This window comes from Tamandua tetradactyla, chromosome 2 (genome assembly GCF_023851605.1).
Source record: "Tamandua tetradactyla isolate mTamTet1 chromosome 2, mTamTet1.pri, whole genome shotgun sequence".
Lineage (NCBI taxonomy): Eukaryota > Metazoa > Chordata > Mammalia > Pilosa > Myrmecophagidae > Tamandua > Tamandua tetradactyla.
The window spans coordinates 57,405,872-57,431,764 of record NC_135328.1 but is presented as its reverse complement, the minus strand read 5'-3'; the positions used below and the strand labels follow the sequence as shown (position 1 = coordinate 57,431,764).

Below are 25,893 nucleotides of genomic sequence, written 5' to 3'. Positions count from 1 at the left end.
ATTCAAGACCATAAGAAGTTATCTTAGAAGTTGTGAGATGGCGTCATGGAGTTTTATGCAGGGAAGTGACATGATCAGATTTACACTTTAGAAAAGCGACTACTCTGTTGTGTGGGAAATGGATTGGAGGAGAACCAGACAAAAGGCAGGGAGAGCAGGTGCTACAGTGGTCTGCCTAAGAGACCGTGCTAGCCTGCCGTGTGTGAGGGCAGCAGGAATGGAAGGAAGAGGAAACTTGAGGCATGTTTAGGAGGTCACGTTAGCAGGCTCTGGGGAGTGGGTGGATTTGGGGACGGGGAGAGTTACAAGGACTCTCCCATAGAGGCCTGGGAGACTTGGAAAGTTGGGTGAATATTAGTTTAAGGGTGCTCATGACATCTGTGCTGCAGGCACCCCAATGTGGCTGGTTAGGGTCTGTCATGTGAGAGTAGATTTGACCTCTGACCTTTCTACCTGCCAGACACATGGAACTCCTCTAGTTCTAGCGGTGGAAATGGAGGTCCTGGAAGAAGGGACTTGCGGAAGGACACCCAGGGGGCGGTGCTGGGGTGAAAATGGGTGTGCACCTGTGGCTGCTCAGGCTGCCGTGCATTTCCCTGCCAGATAGTCACTCCCCAGGCAACCTTTGCCCCAACCTTCGAAGCTTTGATTCTCTTCTCAGAGATGGCTGTCTGATGCTTAAAAAAGGTATCACTGGGACCCAAATGCCCCTAAAGAGTGGGAGAAAGATCAAAGGTGATCAAAGGTGGAGTTCTACAGAGAAGGTAGGGTGTAACAAATGAGTATGATTGCTGAATCATTATATTGATATTTCTCTTAGTCTCCAGTGTCTTAGAGCAGCTAGAAGTAAAAACCCAAAATTGTAGAATTGTAACCCATACCAAACTCTGAAATCTGTTCTACAACTAATTGTTGCAGTGTGCTCTGAAATTTATTGCTTTTTTGTGTATATGTTATTTTTCACAAAAAATAAAAAAAGTTGATTGTGTTGATAAAAAAATTGTTACAAAAATATATCATCACTGCACAAACAATAAAAAAGTGGGAATTAAAATAAAAATGAAAAAAGGTACCCCCTAAACCCAGTATCTGCCAAATCATCCTTCTTTTGTGTTCCCTGCCTTGTCCCTGCCTCACTTCTACACAGCTGTACCCAGAGCATAGCTGTTTTGTTTTTCATCCCGAGAGATTGTGCTTCAGTGAGCATCTTGTTGCATAGCCTTTTCCTTTTTTTTTTTGGATTCTTTGCTTAAGCCAAACTCCCAGCCGTGATAGTCTCTATGTCCTTTTAAAGTGGGGTGACCTGAACTGGACACTGTTCTCTACTGAGGTCAGGGACAGAGGGCAGAATGCTTAATTAGGGCCTAATTTCTGGGTGCCTGGGCTCTGTAGTTTTGCAGGGATCTCTGAATTGAGTTGGCAGTCATTCACAACTGTTGGCACTGCTCCTAATGGCTGCCATCTCCTAATAGCTGACCTGATTCCCTGACTTGTTTGCTGTAAATTGGGCAGTTCTACAGGAGGAAGAAGAGGTTTCCGGGTAGAATGCTTAATGAGGGCTTAAGACAGCTAGAGTGGCCCGTTGGCCTGCACCCTTGCACAGGGTCCTGATTGGCAGGCGGCACCTGGTGTTCTTGGCTCTCTGACAATGATCAGACATTCCCAAGCCCCGTGCAGAGACAGGCAAGGCACACATTGCCCAGCAGGCTGGCAGGAGCTGTTTCCTAGGCTCCCTAGGGCATTTTAGACATTCCCTCTTTACGAGCTCCACACTGTGCCTTCTATTGGTTAGGAATTATGTGAACTCTCAGAGGGAAGGGGCCTCAGTCTCCTCCACCATACCTAGCCTAGGGCCCAGCAGAGAGAGGGTGCTGATATGAGTAGAATGAATTGCATTGATTTTTGGATCAAATCCCTTGACTTGAGATGGCTGGAGACCCTTCAGAGGTGGGACTAGACTTGGAAAATGCAGACACTGGGGGCCCACAAGCTCATGGCCAATGCCAGGTCAATGGAAAGGGTGAGGCCCTTCAAAGAAGACCTCAAGATCTGTCTGGCCAGGATGGAGCCTGCATGCCACAGTTCATGGGCAGGAGTTGTGTGAAGCACGTCTTGGGCCCAGCCCTGGAAGCCATTCTCAGTTTCTGACGCTGCAGTGTGGTTATTATTTTTTTAGTGTGATAGATTTGGGATCCTGTCTTTCCTTCCCCAGATGCACACTTGGAGCCAAGTCTCGGTCCACCAGGATGGTGAGATGCTTTATGACGGCAGCTCTGGGAGTCCTCGGTCTGAATTTCCCGAGCACTGGAGTTTTGTTTTTGGTGTTTGTCGTATCAAACATGCCCAGAGGCTCTTGGAAATTAGATTGTGTGTGATGACGTTTGATGACTCATTTGATGGTAAAAAACAAATCTAGCCTTTGAGTTCACGCTCCACAATTTTGTTGAATTAAGCCCAGAGGGTTGTCAAGAGAATTTTTCGTAACTGATTCAAAACATTTATAATAAGCAACAAGTCTATGGAGAGGAAAAGACCTTCACATTGGCTGTCAGTGGGACACTAAAGAATTCAGGGTCCCACAAACTTGGAGGTAGAAAGCCCTGACAGGCTTCGAGTTTGGCCCCTGGATTCTTAGCATGGCCACGCAGTCACAGGCAGCACCACGGAGAGTGTATTCAGACTTTTCTTGTGGCTCTTTTGGCTGCCTTGGCTATATTTGGAATAGTTGGTCACATCCACCTTTTTCTTTTCCTTACTTTTTTTGTGGCAAGATGCACATGACATAAAATTTAATGTTATAACCACTGTCATGGTCAGGTTCGTGTGTCAACTTGGCCAGGTGCTGGTACCCATTTGTCTGGTTGGGCGAGTGCTGGCCTGTCTGTTGCTATGAGGACATTTCATAGAATTAGATCATGATCCTGTCGGCTGCATCCACAGCTGACTCCATTTGTAATCAGCCAAGGGGAGTGTCTTCTGCAATGAGTGATGCTTAATCTAATCACCGGAAGCCTTTTAAGGAGGATTCAAAAGAGACAGGCTCTCTTCCTGCTTCAGCCAGCGAGCCTCTCCTGTGGAGTTTGTCCAGACCCTCCATCGGAATTGTCGGCTTCACAGCCTGCCCTATGGATTTTGGACTCTATGTTCCCACGGTTACATGAGACACTTTTATAAATTTTATATCTACAGATATTTCCTGCTGATTCTGTTTCTCTAGAGAACCCTAGCTAATACAAACACTTTTAAGTGTGCAATTTAGTGGCTTTGAGTACATTCACGATGTTATGCAACTGTACCACCTCTGTCTAGTTCCAGAGCTTTTTCATCCCTCCAAGAGGAAACGCTGTACCCTTTAAGCAGCTGTTCCCCATTCCCTCTTCTTCCCAACTCCTGGTAACATCTGATCTACTTTCAGTCTTTATAGATTTGCCTGGATTCACAGAAATAAGATCATAAAACGTGTGGTCTTTGTGTCTGGCTTTCTCTTAGTATAATGTCTTCAAGGCTCATCCATGCCGTTGCCTGTATTAGTACTTCATTTCTTTTTATGGCTGAATAATATTCCATATTTGGATATGTCATACTTTATCCATTCACCATTGATGGACATTTGGACTGTTTCCACCTTTTGGCTATTGTGAGTAGTGCTTCTATGAATGTTGGTGTGCAAGTTTTTGTTTGAGTCCCTGTTTTTAATTCTTTGGGATATATACCAAGGAGTGGAGTTACTGGGTTAAAAGATAATTCTATGTTTAATGTATGGAGGAAATGCCACACCGTTTATGTGTTTTCTTCTCCTCAGGCTTTCTCTGGTTGCCTTCAGGCCTCACTGACACTTCCTTCTCATTTCCTCAATGGCTTCCTTCTTCAGTCCCCTGTTTTTTCCCTCCTCAGCTCTGCTCACTCTACCCTAATGGCACTCAACAGCTGCGCATTACCAACACGGGGGCTCCTTTAACAAATCCTGCCGTGCCCCACCCCAGACCAATTAAACCAGACTCTCCTGGGGTGGGGGTGGAGCCTGGGCATTGGTGTTACTTAAAGGGCCCCAGTGATTTTGATAGGCAGCTTTTCCTGGGATCATTATTCACTCTCATGGTTTCAATGTGATGACTGTCAAGTTTTATTTTCAGCTCCAACTGTCACTGGATATTTCTATGACTGTTTCTCAGGCACCTCAAATTCAGCCATTTCCAGCCAAATTCTTCATCTTTCCTCTCAAGCCTGCCCTTTTCCCAGTGCTTCTTCTCTCGATAAAGGAACCACCATTCCCCAGCCTCCCAAACCAGAAACCGGGGAGTTGTCCGTGCCTCTTCTCTTTCATTCTAGTTTCCAACCGATACATTCATTCATTCATTCATTCGACAGTTCATTGCCCAGTAGTCACGACCAAGGGCAATTTGAGAAAAATATCATTATTTAGGACTTTCTTTAGTTGTGCATTCTGGTAGTTCTAGTTTAGCGTGAGACAGGTGAGGTTAGCCCCATGTCACAGTTGGCAGGGTTGGGGAGGCGAAGGTCCTTGTCAAGGACTGTGGTTAGTGAGAGTTGGGTTTGGAACCCAGGTCATGTTAAAGCCTGTCCTCTGGACATGAGAAGTCACTGGGGAAGAGCTTTGAGCCCAGCGGTGCACAGTCAAAACATGGAAGGGGGAGGATTAGAATGTGCCTCCAAGTGACATCACCCATGCCACCAGAGCGCTTTGAAAACTCCAGGGGATGGTGCAAAAGTTTTACAACCTTTGCTCATGTGTCTAACAGATTGCTTCTTTTATTCTGCTGTGAATTACAATTTGGGGTTTGTATCCCTGACTTCCCTGGTGAATTGCAGACTCCTAGAGGGTGAGAACTGCATCGCCTGGCTTCTCTGTCTCTGGTAGCACCTCTACCTGACACGTGTGTTGACTTAGAAAGGAAGAAAGGGAAGCAGGAGCCATGATAACATTTGTGCAGCCATGTCGTGGCTAAGCAGTCGACGAAAGATTTGGTCAGAGAGTGGGGAAGAAAGGAGGGAACCCTGTGACCTTCTCTGGAAAGGCAAGTGGACGACCTGTGACGAGGTCTTAGGAGTCTGACTCCTGAGCTCCGGCTTCATGACGCTGATGATCTAATCCTCTTTTTTCCCCAAAGCATATATCACTTGCTAACATTTGTAATTAATTGCCTTCATTATGTTTATTGTTTCTTGTCTAGTGGAACCCTCCACAGGAATGTGCGCTCCATGAAGACAGCGAGTTTTGTCTCTTTTGTTCTCTGATAAATCCCCAACAACTAGAACAGTGCCAGGTACATAGAAGCACTCGATAAGTAAATCTAGAATGAATGAGTGAAGTGAAGGTATTCCTAAGACAAGCCCTGAGTCACCACAGAGTCTGCTGCACCTCTGCCATCAAAACTCTTCCTGGGAACTGATATCTGCATGATGATTCAAGGTCAAAGCAAGATCCAGAATGGCCCCAAAGGGTTAGATCGTGCTCAGTCTATGCTCTCCCCTGCTTTTCCACATCTATTTCTCTGATCCCGCTTTCGCTAACAGGCTTGCCTTAACCTAATCAACTTTTTTTAACTTTTTATTTTAAACTACTTTCAAAGTTATAAGACAGCTGCAAAAACAATACAATCCCAACACAGAGGATTCCGTCATATTCCTGCCCCTGTTCCCCAGATACCCCAATCCACCGATTTTAATGTTTTGCCACATTTGCCATATCATTCTATCTATCCATCCCTCTATGTGTCTGTCTGTCTGTCTATCATGCATTTTCTGATCACTTGAGTGTAGGTGGTAAACATCACACTCCTGGAACACACCATCAGTTGTTTAAGACCCACACAAATGCCTCTGGTGTGGTGGAGCCTCTGATCCCAGCACTCCCCTGACCTGGAGGGGATTTATTCTGTTTTGCTTTCTCACGGCTTGGCTGTTCTGTGTGTTGGAGCTCCGAGGGAGTACAAATTGTATCTAAGTCACCTTGCTATTCCCTGCAGACACTGGCATAGGGCAGAAGGTAACACAGGTAACAGAAGACTGTACAGAACTGATGAGAAGACCAGTGGCTGTAAGGCAGTTAGGGAACTGTAGTTTGTTTCAAGACTATCAGAAACATAGAGCTTGAAAGAGCTTTCAAGTCATCTGTCTGACCCCTTATCTTACAGGTCGGGAAAATGAATCTCAGAGAAGGGAAGGACATAACTGGGGTCATGTGTCCACCTGGTAGCAGAGCAGGGACCTGATTGCGTGTCTTCTGTCTCCCTATATAATGCTCTGTCCCTGTACCAGGGTACACACAAAGGGTTCAGCAGGCACAGCTGACTCAGCAGTGTCACTTTGTCATCCGTCTTTGAGGCTGTTTAAAGGATCCCAGCGAGCAGTGTGGAGAAGAGACCGTGCAGATGGTGCCACTGTTATCATCCCTGTTAGTGTCAGCCCCTCCCTACGGCCTTTCCAGGGATCATTGTCCATCTGATAAAGCAGGTGATGTGTGATCAGTTTCCAGCCTTTTACCTGGAGCGTCTTACGTCCCCGTGCCCTCAGATCACCAGCAAGAGAAAGGCACAGCCTGGGCCCCCATAGTGCTGACTGTCCCAGTTGCTGTCCTCTGACTCCCAGAGGGCCATGCAGAGGCCATCTGTATGGAGCTAGATAAGAGGCTAAGCCTCTTCTAATCCTGTTAGACAGACATGAAATCCTAGTGGCATGACAATGTCCTGGACCAGTGTTTCCCAAAGGCTTGTCTGTGTGCCACATGGTATGCAAGATAATTTTAGGGGATCCATGAATGAACATTTTTGAGTAGTTGTATACTCATTTTAATGTACACTAGGAAAAAAAAACATACCCATCATGAATTTAATTTAATGAAATCAAACCTGTAATTTAATGAATATTATTGCCTAAGATGAAGCTAAAGTAGGAAGCACCTACCATAGAATCCTTTTTATGCAGACTGTGTATGTTACAGGTGTGTGGGCTGGGAGTTTGCTGACATAGCAAAGGTCATGAGGGTGGTTTGAGGTCAATTTTCACTGGGGAATGCTACCTCAGGTTGATGGGTGCTTACCCATGGGTCAGCTCCTACATTTCCTTTTGCCCAGTGCAAGGTGAGATGGCCGAGGATGTTGGTGTCCTGAGTTCCTTTACATGACCCAGGGTTTTAGAATACCAGTTGGGAGGCACTGGTTCTTCTTTGATGTGTGGTAAATCTCCTCTCAGGCATTAAAAGTCCTTTTCTGTTAAAAAAAAGAAAAGAAGAAGGTTGGGGTAGGATAGAGTGGAGAGGATGGTCCCTAATGGAGAGTGAGGCTAAAAGAGGAAATGGATGGGATGGAGAAGAAAAAGGGACGATGTGTAGTGCTATTCCCAAATAAATGAAAATAAAACAATTTCATTTCGTTTTTCCATGATTTTTTTATGACCATGGGTAAAATGATTTATGAAATCAAAATATCAGTGCTTGTATTGCAGTAAAAGAATTTATTGAAATCCCTGAATAGGGAGGAGAGACTAGAAATTCCTTCGTAAGTCCTGTTTGCAATTGCACTTTGAGGAATATTCATGTAATTTAAAATGCAAGCCCCCTTGCCTTTCTCAGAATCGTCATTTTTTCTCATAAAGCATCCTCTTAGTTTGAATTCTTTTTAGGAAACTCATGACAGATGTGAACTCTGGCCCATTATCTGCCACTGCCCTGTAATCACTGTGATAAACCAAGGCAATGTCAAATGATTGACATTAGAAATGTAATTATGAGCTTCCCTAAAATATTTGCCAATGACTTTTTCTTTTGGCTTAGAATATTCAAAAATGAAAGCAGCTTATTGTTCTGGTTTTCTCATAACATTTCTCTTTCTATAATCTGCCCTTTTTAAGAGGTGACACTTTTTTATTATTTATTATTAATAAATCTTAAATTAAAAAAAAATGTAACAACAAACTCAAACCTTCTTAACATATGATCATTCCATTCTACATATATAATCATTAATTCACAATATCATCACAGTTGCATATTCATCATCATGATCATTTCTTAGAACATTTGCATCAATTCAGAAAAAGAAATAAAAAAACAACAGAAAAAAATTCAAGCATACCATACCCCTTACCCCTCCCTTTCATTGATCACTAGCATTTCAAGCTAAATTTATTTTAACACTTGTTCCCCCTATTATTTATTTTTATTTCATATGTTCTACTCGTCTGTTGACAAGGTAGATAAAAGGAGCATCAGACACAAGGTTTTCACAACCACACAGTCACATTGTGAAAGCTATATCATTATACAATACTATATACAATAATGATCATTATACAATCATCATCAAGAAACATGGCTACACGGAACACAGCTCTACATTTTCAGGCAGTTCCCTCCAGCCTTTCCATTACATCTTGAATAACAAGGTGATATCTACTTAGTGCGTAAGAATAACCTACAGCATAACCTCTCGACTCTGTTTGGAATCTCTCAGCCATTGACACTATATTTTGTCTCATTTCTCCCTTCCCCCTTTCGGTTGAGAAGTTTTTCTCAATCCCTTGGTGCTGAGTCTCAGCTCATTCTGGGATTTCTGTCCCATGTCCTGCAGAGATTGTGAAGAAAAGAGACAGGAGACCTTTCTTCTGCCCTCAAGAAGTTTACAGTCTAGAGGGGAGAGGACAGGACGTGAGGCTTGTGAAGTCAGAACACACAGTGAAGATTAAGGCACTAGGCCGCAGTGCGGTGCCCAGGGAACAGGTGGGACCTGTAGACCTGTGGATGGGAACCTGGCCCTGTCCTGGCTGTGGGTCTGGGTGCAGCTAGGTTTTAAAGGTTAGATAGGATTTGAACAGGTCCCAGAGAATGGGGGGATCATGAACAAAGGCAAAAGGAGGGGGCCCCTAGGGCTGGTTTGAAGGATAGGAAAGCTTTAGAACAGAAAAATTACAGGATGGGAGAAGAATGGGGCTGGGGTCACTCAGGCCTTAGAAAATCTCCCTCAGTCACTTTGAGGAAGTTCTCTAACCTCTCCAACCTCGGTTTCCTTGTCCCTTAAAATGAAATTATGGGTCCCCACCATGGGGGATTGTCATGAGGAGTAAATGAAATAGTGTAGGTCAAGATACTTCTTCCCCAAATTAATTAGGAAGGCAGTCTTTTGGGGGAATTATAGGAGATCTGGTTGGACATTCAGAAAGAGGTTGTATTTTAGGGATGTGGAGCCCTGGAGGACTTGAAGGAAAAATGATGAGATAATACAATTTTAGAATTGGAACAGTTCTTAGAGATAGTGAGTGTCAGGATAAAAGATAACCAGAAGTTTAATGACTTATGTAATTCTAGGCTTAATTAGCAGCAGAGCCAGGAGGAGAATTCCAGAGTCTCCTGATTACTACTTTGGGGCTCTTTACACATTTCCCTAGGGTTTTTCTAGACCAGTGGCCTCACCCTAGACCTACCAATCAGACTCTGGGGGCTCAGCAATCTACATGTTACTCAGCCCTCCAAGGTGCTTCTCACATTTCTAGGGAACTAATATATGGTAGGTTGAATAATGCATTCAACTAAAGACACGTCTGTAATCTCAATCTGCGTTCCTGTGGGTGTGAACCCATTTGTAAATAGGACCCTTTGAAGATGTATTATCAGTTAAGGTGTGGACTCATTTGTAAATGGAGTCTATTTAGGTATGGCCAGACTGAATCGGGGCGAGCCTTAATCTGTATTACGGGAAACCTTATAAAGAGAAAGCAAAAGTCAGAAAAAGCCATGGGAAGAAACCAAGGACGTTGCCAGGTGAGGGGGGACTGCCATCCCCAGAAGTGTTCTAGGAGGAACCGTGGCCTCGCCAAAGCCTTTATTTGGGAGCTCTGGTCTCTAAAACTGCGACCCAATCAATTCCTGTTATCTAAACCATCCCATTGTATGGTGTTGGTCTTATCACCTCTGGAAAACTAAGACACAGAGTTCTAGGTTCTAGAATGGGAGATGGATATGAGAATAAAATGATTCCTTATAGGAGTGGGGCTATTAGTTACCACCAAGTAGCTAAAGGGGACCGAAAGGTGAAGCTGCATGTCAGAGATAAACTTTTTTTGTCCTTCTTCTAAAATTGAGGTATAATCCACACACCATAAAATTCACCTTTTTAAATGTGCAAATGAGTGGTCTTTAGTATATTCACAAGATTGTGCTGCCATTATCACTATCTAATTCCAGAACCTTTTCATCATCCCCCAAAGAAACCCTATACTCATTAGCAGTGACTTCTTATTTCCACTTTCCCGCAGCTGGCAATCAGTCTCTATTGTTATCTCTAAGGATTTGCCTATTCTGGACATTCCATGTAAGTGAAATCACATAATATGTAGCTTTTTGTGTTTGATTTATTTAATTTGGCATACATATGTATATATATTTTTTGTATGGTGGGGGTCACATTTCAGTCTTTTTCCATGTGACTATCCCATTGTTGCAGCAATATTTGTTGCATTTTTTGGTGAGGCGGTGGAAACATGCAGGTGCTGGGGGCATATGTTGTTGAGGCTTATCCTTGTTGTAGCATGTGTCAGGACTACATAACTTTTTTTTTCTTTGTAAAGTCCTTTTTGCCATAGAAGGTTTCATTCACAGGTTCCAGGCTATTCTAGTTTGCTAGCTGCAGGAATCAATATACCAGGAACAGAATGGCTTTTTAAAAGGGGAATTTAATATGTTACTAGTTTATGATTCTAAGACCAAGAAAATATCCCAATTAAAGCAAGTCTATAGAAATGTCCAATCTAAGGCATCCAGGGAAAGAGACCTTGGTTCAAGAAGGCTGATGAAGTTCAGGGTTTCTCTCTCAAGTGGAAGGGCACATGGCAAACACAGTCAGGGTTTCTGTCTCATCTGGAAGGGCACATGGCAAACACAGGGTCATCTGCTAGCTTTCTCTCCTAGCTTCCTGTTTCATGAAGCTCTCTGGGAGGCGTTTTCCTTCTTCATTTCCAAAGGTCGTTGACTGGTGGACTCTCTGCTTCTCGTGGCTATGTCGTTCTTTTCTGTTCTCTCTGAATCTCCCTTTTATAGGATTCCAGTAAAGTAATCAAGATCTATCACCTTAACAACCACTCTTGACTGAGTCACATCTCCAGGCAGATGATCTAATTACAGTCTCAAGCATACAGTACTGAGTAGGGATTAGAAGAAACAGCTGCCTTTACAACATGGGATTAGGATGAAAACATGGTTTTTCTAGGGGCCATACATCCTTTCAAACCTGCACATGGGTATTATGCTGTACACATCTTTGAGAGGCTATAATTCAAGCTGCTACAGGTTGTTTATACTATATGAGTGGTTTATAAAAAAATTTCTTTAGTAGTAACCTATATACAACATGAAATTTCCTTTTTAGTCACTTACAAGTACACAATTTGATGGTATTTATTACATTTGTAATGGTGTGCTACTATCACTATTGTCCATTACAAAATGTTTCCATCACTCCAACAGACGCTCTGTACCAATTAAGCATTAACTCCCAGCCTCTGGTAACTTTTGCCTCAGACAAATTTGGTCATAAATCCAAGCTTACATTGCCTCAGAAAAAGAGGTTACCCCTGGGCAACTTCGTATAGGACTTCATAGTTTTCAAAGCAAAACCTGACGGAATGTTATGGAATTTTCACAACATAATGGAATGTCAGCCTTGGGACCGAGCTATGGCAGGGATCATTAGAATTGTTCTTATGGATGAGAAAACAAACCAAAGACGGAAATGTTCTATGCTGGTCTGCTGCACTGCCATGTCCTTCTCATTGAGGTCAGCAGGAATTTGATGGATGGACATCAGGGGTGTGGCTTAGGCAGGGGAAACAGCACCTGCAGAGGCATGAGGGTGTGAGAAATCATGCCCTGATGGGGAACAAGTAATTCAGTTGTGCCGGAGTGTGCAGGGTGAGGAAGAAGAGACAGCGAGGCAGCCAGGGGCCAGATCACAAAGGGTTTTGACTGCCACCACAGGGAAGGGAGGCAGTGGAGTGGAATGGTTGAGTTCAGGCTCTAGAGGCAGCAAGCTAATTGCCTTTTGAATTCTACTTCTAACACTTCCTTGCTATGTGCTCTTAGCCAAATCACTTAATTTCATCATGCCTCAGTTTCCTTTTTTGGTAAACTAAGCATTAAATAAGATAACACATGTACTTAGCCCAGTCCCTGGCACATAGTAAATGTACTGTTAATGCTGTTGAATTATTATTATAATTCTTGAGCTCAGTCTTTATCCTGAATATGAAGGGGAACCACCAAAGGATTTTTCTTTCTTTTTTTTTTTAAAAATAGGCAGGCATCAGGAATCGAACCCAGGTCTCCGGCATGGCAGGCGAGAACTCTGCCTGCTGAGAGCCACCGTGGCCCACCCTCACCAAAGGATGTTGAGAATCAAAGTGACATGATGAAAATGATATGCTTTATCACTTTGGCAGCAATATGGAGGATAGATTGATGGAGGGTAAAATTAGAAGCGAGGAGATTGGCTAGGAAATTATTATGGTATTTCAGACAGAATCATAGTCTGAACTATGGCAGTAGCATTAAGAAAGAAGCTGGCAAGAGATTAAGATGATTGAGAACAAAATCAATAGGACTTGATGGCTGACTAATGGCTTCATGTGAAGCATGAAACAGGGGGAAAGAGTCAAAGATGATTCCCCAATTTTTGACTTAGGCAATTAGATAGTTAAATATATTCAGCAAGATATCCTTCTTTGAATGAGGGACTTTAAAGAGTAGAGCAAGGAAAGATGGCGAGTTCTGCTTTAGATATAATGGTCTCAAGAGCTATGGGACATCTTGGTAGAGATATCAAGTGGAGTTGGTTCTGCAGCTGCTGAAACTGTGGCAGTAAAGAGGATCTCCCATGGAGACTGTTTAGAGCATTGGGTCCCAAATTGGGTTATAGGTTGGAATATCTTGGGGCATTTTTAAGACTACCAATGTCTGGCTCCCACCCGCCAACATTTTTATTTATTTGGTCTGGGGTGCGACCTGGGAATGTAAAACTTTTCTCCAGGTGATTCTAATGTGCAGTGAAGTCTGGGTACTACTAATTTATAAAGAATAGCTACCATTTATTTAGATGAAAAGGGAACTGAGAACTGAACCCTAGAATTAGAAGATGGAGGGAAGAGTACTTTGCAAAGGAAGCTTGAGAAGGTGTTCCCTGAGAAGCAGGCGGAAAACAGGGAGACATGTCATAGGAGCCCAGGGAGGAGTTTTCACATTTTTATTTACGTTAGTTTAAGAGAAAATGCTGATTTCATCACTTATTTCTTTCATTATTGAAGAGGCTGGATATTTACCATGAATTTTGTTTTCTTGTTTGTGTTTTTTCTTATGTCAACAATTAGTTTATATCTTTAGATCTCGTGTGTATTGGCGATAAGGTATGGTAGGGAGGTTTAGATTTTATTATTTCTGGTGTGTAGAAGTTTCGTCATCCCATTTGGTGTTCCACTCATCCACTTAACATTTATTCCTTTGATAAATTTCTACCCAATTTACTGAGTGCCTATTTTATGTTAGGAGCTGGAGATGCACAGGTGATTACACAGCTGCCTTCGAGTTGTTCCCTCTGGCCCAGGCCAGCCCACAGTCTGCATTCAACTCTTCAGCGAGATCTTCACATTTCAGACTTGGAAGGAATGTGTGGGGCTAGTTCCCACCCAACTTAATAATATTTTCTCCCCATGGTTTATTGGTTTTGTCAGCTTTCAAAAAACCAGATCAAAAAGTCCCAATGCTATCTTTTGCATTTCACATAAACCTCAGTGATGAAAATCTCTCTCTCTCCACCAGGGAAGATTTTGTTGGTGATCATTTACAATGTACAGGTGAAAGTGGAGAGCATAGCAAAATGAACCCAAGTTTCTCATACCCCCAGCTTGTTTGGAATTTTATTTAGGAATTTTGTATTTCATGAGTGAGACTGACCTACATGTCCCCTTTTTAGTATAGTTTTTGCCAGCTTCTAAATTCAAAACTGTTTGAGTATCATTAAAAGAATTTGGTGGCATGCCATATTTCCTCTGCTGAGGAATACTGTCTATTTTTTTTTAGTTTTAATTCTTTAGTTTTGTGGTCAAGGCATTGAACTGCTTCGGTTTCCTGAGTTGATCAGCCTTTAGGTGACTGAAGATAGAAGTAATTTGTATAAACTATAGAATAAATGATCCAAGTACACTGGTCCCCTTGCAGTCCCCTCTTTCCACCACCAGGCAGAGAACTGCTTGGGGGCCGACCCTTTCCTGAGGTGGGGGCTGTATCTTACACATATCCCATTCTTGGCCACCTGCATTGAGTGTTCTGTTAAGTGTATGCATGCTTAGTAAGATGAATTATTTTATATTACAAATGATATCTTCAGCTTATCCGGGAAATAGCAGCTTCGAGCACTTAGACCTCTATCCCTGTAGGCTGCCAGGGTATTTCATTTGTGAGAATTCTATTTTTATCTTCCTGTATGGGTGTTAGTTTCTTTTCCTTTTAAGACCCTGCACTGGAGATGAGTCTCCCATAGTGCCCATGGAACTGGTCTAAGAAAACCCCTTGATAGGTAATGAATGTGCTTACATGCAAAAGGGTCAATATGGAAATCTCTGGAGACAACCTTCTGAGAGGTTAACCTCATTGCCCTGAAGTCCTCATTGCCTCTAGAAAATTGAAGATGACTCTGAAAGAGCCACTTCTAACATCTCCTCCAAAATCACCCATTTTACTTGGCTTATCTCAATCATTTCTGTGCAACATGTCGAGTACTCCCTAGTATGTTTTTTAATGTTTGTCTCTGCTCACTTCTCATTTTGTTAATAATAATTTGTACTAATGTTTTATTGATTTTGTCAGTCTTCAGAAACTAAATCAACTTTGTCTTTACAATTTTATTCTAATTTTCCAGCTTATTTCTGCTCTTATTTTAATTTTGTTCTTTCATTCACTTATTCAATAAAAATTTATTGAGCTCTATTTATGTAGGAGGGTCTAAAAGAAAATACACAGAGATAAGACAAGGTCTCTATGCTCAAGTTAGAGACATTTTAATAAGAGAAAAGAAATGGTTTTAAAAAAAAACTGATGAAGGATCTTCATTTGTTGGTTGAAAAATCACAGAATGACTCCTAGGGACATCTCTCAAAAACTAAGTCTCAAATATCACTTGTAAAGCGTTTTTACTTCCCCAAGGGAAAAATAATGAACTTAAGTTTATACCTAAACAATTTGCTGTAAAACATAAAAGCCTAATCTTTTATTTTGAAAATGATCATGCTGTTTTCTTTCTTCCCTTCTTTTAGATAGCTTTTAAAGATGGTTCTTTAATCTTCAATGTTTAGGAACTTGAATTTATGGGTAAGGGCATTTACTGAGCCATTTATTTGAGAGCTGCTTTTTATTTTGCTCTTTCTGTCTGAAAGGGAGATATTTTTCAGCTCAGGAAATGTGCCTTTTATTATTTCTTTGATTATAGTTTTGTGCATTCCTTTTCCATTTCATTTGTAGCCACCATTATTTGAAGTTGAGTATCCTCAGTCTGATTCTAAGAGTTTCACTTGAACTGCTATCATCTTTATCCAGTTTTATTTTAAAATTTACATTTAGTGTACGTAATTCCAGGCTCCAGTTTCTCACTCTCCTTTGCTGCCTCCATTGGATCTTTTTTTGTTTCTCAATAGCATGTGTTAGTTTCTTCAAGTCTTATTGTCGTCTCTTTTATCCCTTGTGAGGCGTTAGTATCCTTAATTGTCCTTTTGCTTTTAATGTAACCATCCCCCTGACATTTAGCCTTCCTCCCCATTTGAAAATATTTTGAGTGAGTTTGCCTTTTCATGTTCACTCTTTTCCAGAAAAGCAAAAGTTTCTTCAGTTTGGAGATTCATGCCTTTTAAGCGATTTTGCCAATTGACGTGTGCCCCAAAGAGGGTGATCTCAAGTGAACACTCTTAAATTCTACCAGATGAGGAACTGTTGAAGGAACTGAGGATGTTCAGTCAGGGGCAGAGGGGGCTGAAGACAACAAGACTGCTGTGTTCAAGTCTCAGAAAGGCTGATACATGGAAGAAGGGCTGATTTATCCTGGGGAGGGGGAGAGCAGCAGGGAGGGAATGTGAGGGTAGCACATCTGCAGAGGGGCTGAAGTTGCAGAGAAGTGGATTGGAGTCCAGCTTTATTTAAAGAATCTTTCTATCATTAAGTAGGGCCCAAGAGTGAAACGCAGAGCAATTAGAGGCCAGATGACTTTTTGGCTGAGGGGGTTGTAGAGGATTTAAATGTATGGGAATTATTTGGGCTCTTATTTTCATCCATTAGCCTAGCAATCTAGAGGCTAATATTAAAACCATTAGCAGGTGTGACGATGTAAGCACAGCTCTGTGATTATACTGAGAGCCATCGATTGTGCACTTTGGATGGACACTATGGTGTGTGAAAAAAAAAAAAAGAAAAAAAACACAAACCTGTGTTTTAAAAAAAGAAAACCATTAGCAGGTCATTTTCTTGACTTCAGACTCTCCTGTTCAGACCTGCTGAGTCAGGGAGCACTTTTAATGGCTTGGTTGATATAGCCATTTGCTTGGTCTTCAGGGATCCCTGGCTGAAGGCACATGCCTGCCCACAGTCCAGATATATAGTGAAAATTAATTCTTTTAATAAGAGCCATACATGTTTATATAAATCAATTAGCTAAATTATATTTGGCAGCAGCTTCTTGACTATCTCCTGTTAGTACCCACTGCAGTTTTGATGACCTTCAAAAGGAGCGAAAAGGCTAGATGGTCTTCAATCCTTACAAATTTGTCCAAGATCTCCAATTGCTTTGCAATCACTTGGAGCCTGACATTTTCATCTCCCAATTCTGTGGTTACTTCAGGATTTCCAGATCCTCCAGGTGATATGGGTCTTTGAATTTCAGGATTAAGCACAGTAAATACCAGTTAGTCTTGTTCCTGGGAATTGGAGATCTAATCGCGTGGGTAGAGGAAACTGCGGAAGTCATCTGGTCCATGTATTCCGTGAAAGTGCTCTTTCTACCATATTCATGCAGAGTGAGTTATTTAGGCCCTGCTTGAGTGTGCTCAGTAACCAAGATCTTGCTAATTCTTGAGGACACTCATTCTATCAATAGAACACTGTGGAGGTCTTACCTTAGCCTGAGCCACAGTCTCCCTCTCTGTGGCATTGCCCTGTTAATCCTGGCTCTGTACCCTGGAATCATGTGGAGTCTGCCTCTTCCACATGGTGTCTCTGTGATTGTGAAGCTCATGTTAGACCAGCTTCAAGTCTTTGTTTATGAGTCTTCTTATGACTTGGCTTTAAGTCTGTCCTCACCATCCTAACTCTCTTTAGGAGGTGCTCAAAGTGTGATGATCAGACATAAAATAGACCAAGTTAATGCCAAATTGAGAATGGCTTGCTCCTGTTTGGCACCTGGTTGAAGCATTTGGTATTGGAAAACAATGTCCTTTGGAGTTTGCTAGGCGTTTTTTTTTCTTTCTTCTATCCTCTCTACTTAGTCTCAGTATTGTTAGAACCCTAGAACCTACATTCTTGGACTTCATTATTTTGACCCTCCCTAAGTAAGTCTCACACAAATATGATGAGATTTCATGTCCTTGGCAAAGAGACATTATATATCCTTCTTATAAAAGAGATTTTACAAATCAGTAACAAGAAAGTGAAAATTCCAATGGGAAAATAAGGAAAAAACACCAATAGGAAAGTAACAAAAAGGAAATATAAATGGTCATAAGCTTGTGAAAAATTGTTCGGATAAACTAGTAATCAAATAAATTCAAATTGAAACTACAGTAAACTCTAATTTGGAAAGATGTCTGTGATATATTGACAGATTGAAAAATGCAAAATGCAGACCACTGAGTATAATGATTCTATTTTTAAGGCATATATATATATATGTATATAATATATATATATTTTATAAAGTAGTTATAGATCAGATTTTAAAGTTTGGTATGGGTTACAGTTCCACAAGGAATATATATTTTAATATAAGTATAGGTCCCTATAAGCTTAGGACCAAGTTAGTATGAATAAGCACCAAATAGTTAACTTTGGTAAACTCTGAGGGGCTGGGTGGATGTGTAAAGTAGGAGAAGGTTTTAATTTCTTACTTTATATAAAATTTAATGAGGTGGAAATATGGGTGATATTTATTTTTTTCTCTGTTTTTCAAAATATATGTGTACTTTTAAACTAATAATTAGATGCCCTTTTTTTGTCCCATTAGAAAATATTTTTAAGATACTATCTGATATTGAACAGCATGTGGGTAATACTTTCGTTTTCTGTATTTTTCAAAATATAAACACTTAAGCCAATAATTAGGTACTATTTTCCATCCTGTTAGCAAATATTATTTTAAATGTTAATATCGAATGTTTGCAAAGCTCTGTCCTGGCAGGAATGCAAAATTTACTTGGGGTAATTTGATAATATATATTTAGATTCTTAAAAATGACCATATGTTTGGGTAAAGTAATTTCACTATTAGGGATTTATCCCAAGAAAATGCTGGGAAGTGGCCAACTGCCATGAATAAGTTTGTTCACTTTAGAGCTTTTGTAATAATGAAAAATTGTCAACAACACACGTTCAATGATAGGAGATTTATTGAATAAATAATGACATAGCCTGAGAAAATAATACAAACTTGCCATTAAAAATGATAATACAAATGTTTAAATATTAAGATGGAATGCAATGAATGAAATAGTAAGCGAGAAAAGTCTAGTATCTCATTTTAACAATAATTATATATGCATGTATAAGCAGAAAAAGAATGAAAAATTAATAGTTGATAATAATGCTAGAAGGTAGAATTATAGGTAATTTTATTTTCTTCATTGTATTTTTCAGTGTATTTTATTATAAGCATATATTACTTCAATTTTTAAAATTAAGTTAAAATAGTTAAAAAACAAAATAGTGCTAAGAGCTTATAATAGAAATCAGCAGTCCTTGTCCCATTCCTTCTCAGCCTCTAATCTCTTTCCTTAGAGACAATGTCTTTCAACTTTTTACTTTTTCTTCTGATATGTTCCTCCATATTTCTGAGAAAAATTCGTATTGACTCATTTATTAATTTTAAGCATCAATTATGATGGTAGATAAAGACTTAGTTTTCTTATGCCATCATCATGTTTCCCTTCATCGTATCCTCCCAACATGATTTTATCACTATTTTTGATAAATTGTTTTTCAGTATTTTACATTATGATATCAATATAAATATTGTTCATTACCAAGCCAAGTGGGGAGCTATAATTTTGTTTCTTTTCTTATACAACTTTTTGTTTTTTTTGGATTTTATAATTTCCTCTCTTTTTCATTTACTTAGTTTTCTGTGTACATATTATTAATTATTTTCACACTTCCCTAACAAGCCTCTTGGTAAAATTTCCACACAAACATATGGATAATCCCTCCATTTCTATTTCTTTTTCTTAATGCCTCTGTCCTCATGCATCACTCTCCACAGGTTGCTGTCTTGGTCTGAGATACAGCTGTTATCATGGTTCATCCTTTATGGTCATCCTCTGTGTGCTGGTTTGGAACGGTTATGTGCCCTAGAAAAGCCTGATCCAGTCTTATGGGGGCAGCCATGTTGCTTTAATCCTCATTGAATATTGCACAGTGGGACATCCAGATTAGTTTTTTCCATGGAGATGTGACATACCCAATTGTGGGTTGGACCTTTTGATTAGATGGAGGAGTAACTCCACCCATTCCAGGTGAGTCTTCATTAGTTTACTGGAATCTTTAAGAGAGTTCAAGGAGAGGGAACGAGTTCAGAGCCGACATAGACAGAGATGCTTGGAGACAGACAGATGCTCAGAGAGTAGGCCACTGGAACCGGGAGCTGAAAGCAACAAAAATCAGGAGCAAAGGATCAGCAGACACCAGCTGCATGCCTTCCCATGTGGCAGACATCAGCCTTTCTTTGGAGTCAAGGTATGTTTCTCTATATGCCTTAGTTTAGACATTTTTTAAGACCTTAGAACTATAAATTTGTAACTTAATAAATCTCCTTTATAAAAGCCAATCCATTTCCAGTATATTATATTCCAGCAGCTTTAGCAAACTGAAATACTGTATTAGCCTCTTGTTTCTATTTTTTCCCCATTACTTTTTTGTGATTTACTTCCTTGTTTTGCAGACCCACATCCTTTAGTATTTCTTTATTCATTCATTAAGCGTGCTGGCCACTCAGTAGATATTTTTAAGCTGGACACTCAGGTTCTTTAGTTTGGAGGAATTTTATTGAATTATTTGATTATCTTTCTCTTTGTTCTCTAATTCTGGAACTCCAGTTAAATGGATTTTAAAACTCTTGGATCGATATTATACATTTCTAGTCTTATCTGTTTTCCCTGTGTTTGGTTTTTGAACTCACTTTCTATTACTATATTTCATTGTCTACATTTCCTAACTTTCTAATTGAATTTTCGTATTCCAACTTAGTTTTAATTTCCAAGTATCATTGTTATTCTCTGATTGTCCAACACCCCCCCCCCCTTTTTAAGGTTCTTTTCTTATTTTGTGGATAATATCTTTCTGAGTATCTAAATTATAGATTAAATTTTTTCCTTCTCTTTCCTGTATTGTAGCTGTTTCTTCTGAGTTCCTCCACTTGTTTTTTTTGTTTGTTTATTTGTTTGGGTTTTTTTTGCATGGGCAGACACCAGGAATCAAACCCAGGTCTCCAGCATGGCAAGTGAGAACTCTGTCTGCTGAGCCACCGTGGCCCGCCCCCCCCCCACTTGTTTTAATAATGCAGGCTTTCCTCAAATACCCTCAAGTGTAAAAGTGAGACAGTAAAATAAATGCTTGAAGCTTTGTATGACGGGTGGGCTCCTTAACCAATAGCTTTTAATGAAGAGTGACTTGGCAGCAAGTTGGGGAATCCTGAGATGTCAGTATCTGAAAGTGTTTTCTATGGTGCTGCCTTGTTCTTCAGACTGGGATTCTCTAGTCTCCTGCTTGGAATATAAAGGTCTAGCTGCCAGTATTCTGGGAACTGGGCAAGGAAAAGGGCTGGAGTTTTGACATTCAGTAAGATTTTTACTTATCCTCTTATTTTCATTTTCCCACTCAATATTGCCTGGTTTGGAGTCTCTCTGGTTTATTTTCTCTAGAGAATAAGCCTCCTGCCTCCCGTTGAGTGGGGAAGGGGTAAGTGAGGCAAGTGAGGCAAGTGAGGAGGGGAGGGGCCTGTGAGTACAGTTGCCCCTTGTAGACATTTGTTTGCATATTTTCAGCTCTATTCCCCCCTGCTTTCCGCTCTACCTGCTGCTCCTAACTCACAAGCCACCTAAGAATAAGTCAGCTCCCTTCTGAAGGCACACAGGTTTCTGTTTCTTCTGCTCTGCAAACTCTGTTACTTCCCCTCCAAATGCTTTTTATCTCCCAAACTTTTGTGAACATATCTCCTCCGTTGTTCCTTCTTTCTTGCTTTCTTTATCTTGTGGGCTTATACTATTTCTAATTCCTTTACTGTAATTTCTAGGGTTTAGGAAGGAGAAGGGATAAAGGTATCTTTTCAAATCACCATGTTAACCGGAAATCTACTATTACTTTATAATTTTTTTAAAATGAGATGCCTAGAACTGAAGACAGTACTCCAGATTTGATGTCCCTATTATAGAATAAACTAAACCCACAAATTCCTTGATCTAAACAAAATTTATTTTTGGTTGCAGCCTGTGTCCATGTTAGCTTTTTTGTCTACTGATTCCTGTTTGGCTTCTGTTTGACTGAAATGCTTAAGTCACCAGGCTTTCAAAGGGATCAGTTTGGGTGTTCTGTTTTCATTTTTATTTACCTTAATTAGGAGATTTCTCTCCCATATCCATTAGAAATCCAGTTATTCCTTTCATTATGTCCTTACATTAATCAGGACTTTGAGTCACAAGTGACAGAAACACAACCAGAATGGTTTCAGGGAATAGTAAGATTTTAGGTACAACATGGTGCGATACATAGAATAATGGCCCCCAAAGCTGCTCGTGTCCTCATCCCAGAATCCTGTGAATACGTTCCCTTATATGGCAAAAGGAACTTTGCTGATATGATTAAGTTAAGGATCTTGAGATGGGAAAATTATCCTGTATTATCCTGTTGGGCCCAGTGTAATAAAAAAGGAGGCAGGAGAGTCAGAGCCGGAGAAGGAAATATGATGACAGAAGCAGAGGTCTTGGAAGGACAGAGGAAGATTTGAAGCTGCTATATTGCTGGCTTTGAAGATGGAAGAAGGGGCCATGAATCAAGGAATGAAGGCAGCCTCTAGAAACTGGGGAAGGGAAGGAAACAGATTCTTCCCTAGATCCTTCAGAAGGAACCAGTCCTGTTGACACCTTGCCTTTAGCCTAATGGGACTGATTTTGGACTACTGATCTCCAGATTGCTGAGATAATAAGTTTGTGTTTTAAACCACTTAAGTTTGTGGTAGTGTGTTATTGCAGCAACAGGGAGCTTATACACACAAGAAGAGCATGAGTCAGGTAGGGCTGGCCTTGGGATTAATGGGAACTAGGGTCTTGAACCCCATCAAGTCTCTCTCTTAATATTGCTTGATTCTACTACTCTCTTAGTTTTGGCTTCATTCTCTCCCAACACAGTCCCATAGGAGGGTGGAGATAGAGTGAGGCCCAGCCGCTGGTCTATCCATGGCAGAGAGAAGGAGGGGGTCTTACAGTAAGAACTGTGGAGAAGGATCTAATGGAGTTGAATTGCTTCCCATGCTGGGATCAGTCTCCACTGTTGAGGAAATGGGATGCTTTGATGAGCCTACTCCTGGCCGTGTGCTCATTTTGTGATGAGGGTATGAGGTGTTGCCAGGAGAGGTAGAGGGGAAAGATGGTTAGCACTCAGAGTGAGTACCCTTACATCTCTCCTTAATATCCTCCTAGGATGGAGGAAGAAAATTACAGAATATTAAAGATTGTGCCTTTGACCTGTGAATTCATCAAGATTATGTTGATTAACAGCAAACGTGGGACCAGGTTACATGTCTGGGGTGGGAGAAAGCACAGAAATCTTGAGACCTGGATTTCAGTCTTAGTTCCTCCACTTACCAGCTATTAACCCTTGGGAAAATACTTTAATTTGCTCTGAGTCTCAAAGTCTTACACGGGCATAATGATATTTCTTGGAGGGGTGTCCAAAAGAAAGTTCTTAAAAAGAGCAAAATTGCCAGTTGAGTGTATGGGGATATTATTCAAGTGCTAGGTGAATTTGGCTTTCTTCTTAAATTAATTTTGGCAGTTGTCTGAAGACTCATTACAGTGAGAAGTCACCCTGGGAACTAATTAGGATCTGTCACACTGGGATTCTTTTAGGCTTGCATATTTCCATGGGCCAAAGTGGTGCAGATTTGATTTAAAACACAGAATTTCAATTACTGAATTAAAGGGGAGAATGGAAGTCAGGTTTTTAAGTAGGAGCTACATCAAAGATTTAAGTATATCTCCTACTATGATTGTGTCTTGCTTACATACCTCATAAGTACCTTTGGAAAAAACAGCATGATACTAATGCACTCATAGAAGAGTCATTTAGCAGATCTTTGGTATTCTCCTGCCATGGAAAAAATGAAATTCTTCCCTTTGGCTGTGCAATTCAAGGAAGGCTTCTTGGCAGAGGTGGTTTTAAAGCTTGGCTTTGAAGGCTGGGAAGGATTTGGGCAGGCACACATGCCCTCCAGTCAAAGCAACCAGCATTAGCAAAGCTATGGAGGCAGGAAAATTATCAGGGTAAGGTGTAGGTGGTGAGACTGTCAGTTTTGGGGAGCTCTGTGGTACGGAGATATAAAATGCACAGCGGGTGCAGAGGATGGCAAAAGGTTTGGGGTGGTGGGACTTGGGGTAACTTAAGAGGAGCAGTGGAAAAGAGGGCAGTGGAGCCACCAGCGTGGGGCAGACTGCAAAGGGCCCTGAATTCTAAACTGAGGGATTGGAACATTATTTTGTCAGCCTGAAGGTTTTTGAGGTCAGGAGGGAAAATGTTTAGCACTGAAAGAAACCTTGGAGATTATTTAGCCCAACACAAATTGAGGGCCAAAGAGAGGAAGGAGTTCACTTTAACTGTGCATCAGGTCCTCAGCTAGGCTTAGATTCCACATTCCTTGGTGGTTCACCAAAGCTAGGGGATGGGTTTCCGCAGGAGGGATGGTTTGCAGGATAATCTATTTCTCTGAGTGCCAGCTGACCGCCAGGGTCAGAGCCCTGATTCTCTCTTCCTTTTAGAAGGCCCCTAGGGTTCTTATTCCATTCCTGTCGAGGGAAGCCCACAACTCAGGCCATTTGCCCTACAGACTAGAAGATCCTGAAATGTCCTGAATGACCCAAGCCTCCCCCACAACCCAGCACACTGGGCCTGCTCCGCCCGTTCCCCAACTTCTGTCTCAATGGCTGGTTCTGCAGGGAAAGTCGAAGGGAGTTCCCCCAGAATCCTATCTTTAGACTTTTGGCAATGCAATGGAAACCCTCTCATCTGAGGTGGTTGGGACCAGTAACTAGTAGGTCAATTTTAAAAAGTTGGTTAAGAGGTCAATCATTGGGCAGTCCGCAGTGGTTCAGCAGGCAAGAATGCGCACCTGCCATGCCAGAGGACCCGGGTTCGATTCCCGGTGCCTGCCCCATGTTAAAAAAAAAGAGGTCAATCATTAACAACAAAACAAAAAGGTCTAGGGAATAAAATAGATAAATTAATCTGAGTAATTTTTAAATACATAAATGTGCATTTATTTGTCAATCTTTTACTGAAGGTCTAAGGTTATTTGGGTTCGGACCCATGATGGGGTTGCCACATCGTTCTCTGCTTCATGCTCCTGATATGTTACTCTGTGGATTGCTGCTGAACTTGGCCAATATTTTATTTAGGATATTTCCTTTGATATCCATAAGGGAGGTCGGTTATATTTTCACCTTAGTGTACCGTTTTCATCAGAATTGGTATCAATATTATAATGGCTGCTTAAAAAGAATTTGGAAGCTTTCCTTCTTTATGCTCTAGAACTGTTATAATAGCATTAGGGAAAAAGGAATTAAGCTGGTTAAATGCAACATGGATCTCCAAACTAGATCCTGGAATGTAAAAGGGACACCGGTGGGAAAACTGATGAAATCCAAGTAAAATCTAGCTTAGTTAATAGTGTTGAACCCATGTTAATTTCTTAGTTTGACAAAGGTACAAATGATGATGTAATGCATTAATATTAGGAGAAGCTGAATGGAAGTGTATATGGGAACTCTCCATATTTTATCTCCGCCACTTTTTTTTTTTTACAACTATTCCAAAATAAAAAGTCTAGTAAAACAAACAAAATCATTGCCGTGAATTATATCTTATAGATCTGGGAGAATGTACCTTTGAATTTACCAAAAAAGCCTGGGACTTTTTTGGAGAGTTAGCTCATTAACAATTTTCTCTTCTATGATAATTATCTTTTTAGATTTTCTCTCTCTTTTAGGGCAATGTTAGATAATTTATATTTTCTTTGAAACCTATCCACGTCATTCAGGTTTTTAAGTTTGCTTGTGCCATGTAAAGCAACATTATCTATTATAATTCTTTTTACTTCCACGATAGTTATGATTATTTCCCAATATCATACTGATTTTGTGCAGTTATTTATTGAATTGTGACAGTAATTTGGTGAGTGAATACAGGCATTTTAAAAAGTGAAAAAGACTAGAACAGAAAATTATCAATACATGTTATTTTGTGAAACTTTAATCTCAAGTACCTCTAAATTTTTTCTTGGCAATCTGACACTATCAAAGCACAAATGCATACAAACTTTGATATGGAGCTTATCCAAATAGATGCTTGTATATACACGAAAATGATATATATACAAC

At 40.7% G+C, this 25,893-nt stretch overlaps 1 protein-coding gene across 2 annotated transcripts in view; it reads left to right on the top strand.

Annotated features, from left to right (window-relative positions):
* The window catches only part of FRMPD1 (FERM and PDZ domain containing 1), a 95,779-nt gene that overhangs the window by 17,869 nt on the left and 52,017 nt on the right, over window positions 1-25,893 (top strand). The window lies entirely within an intron of this gene.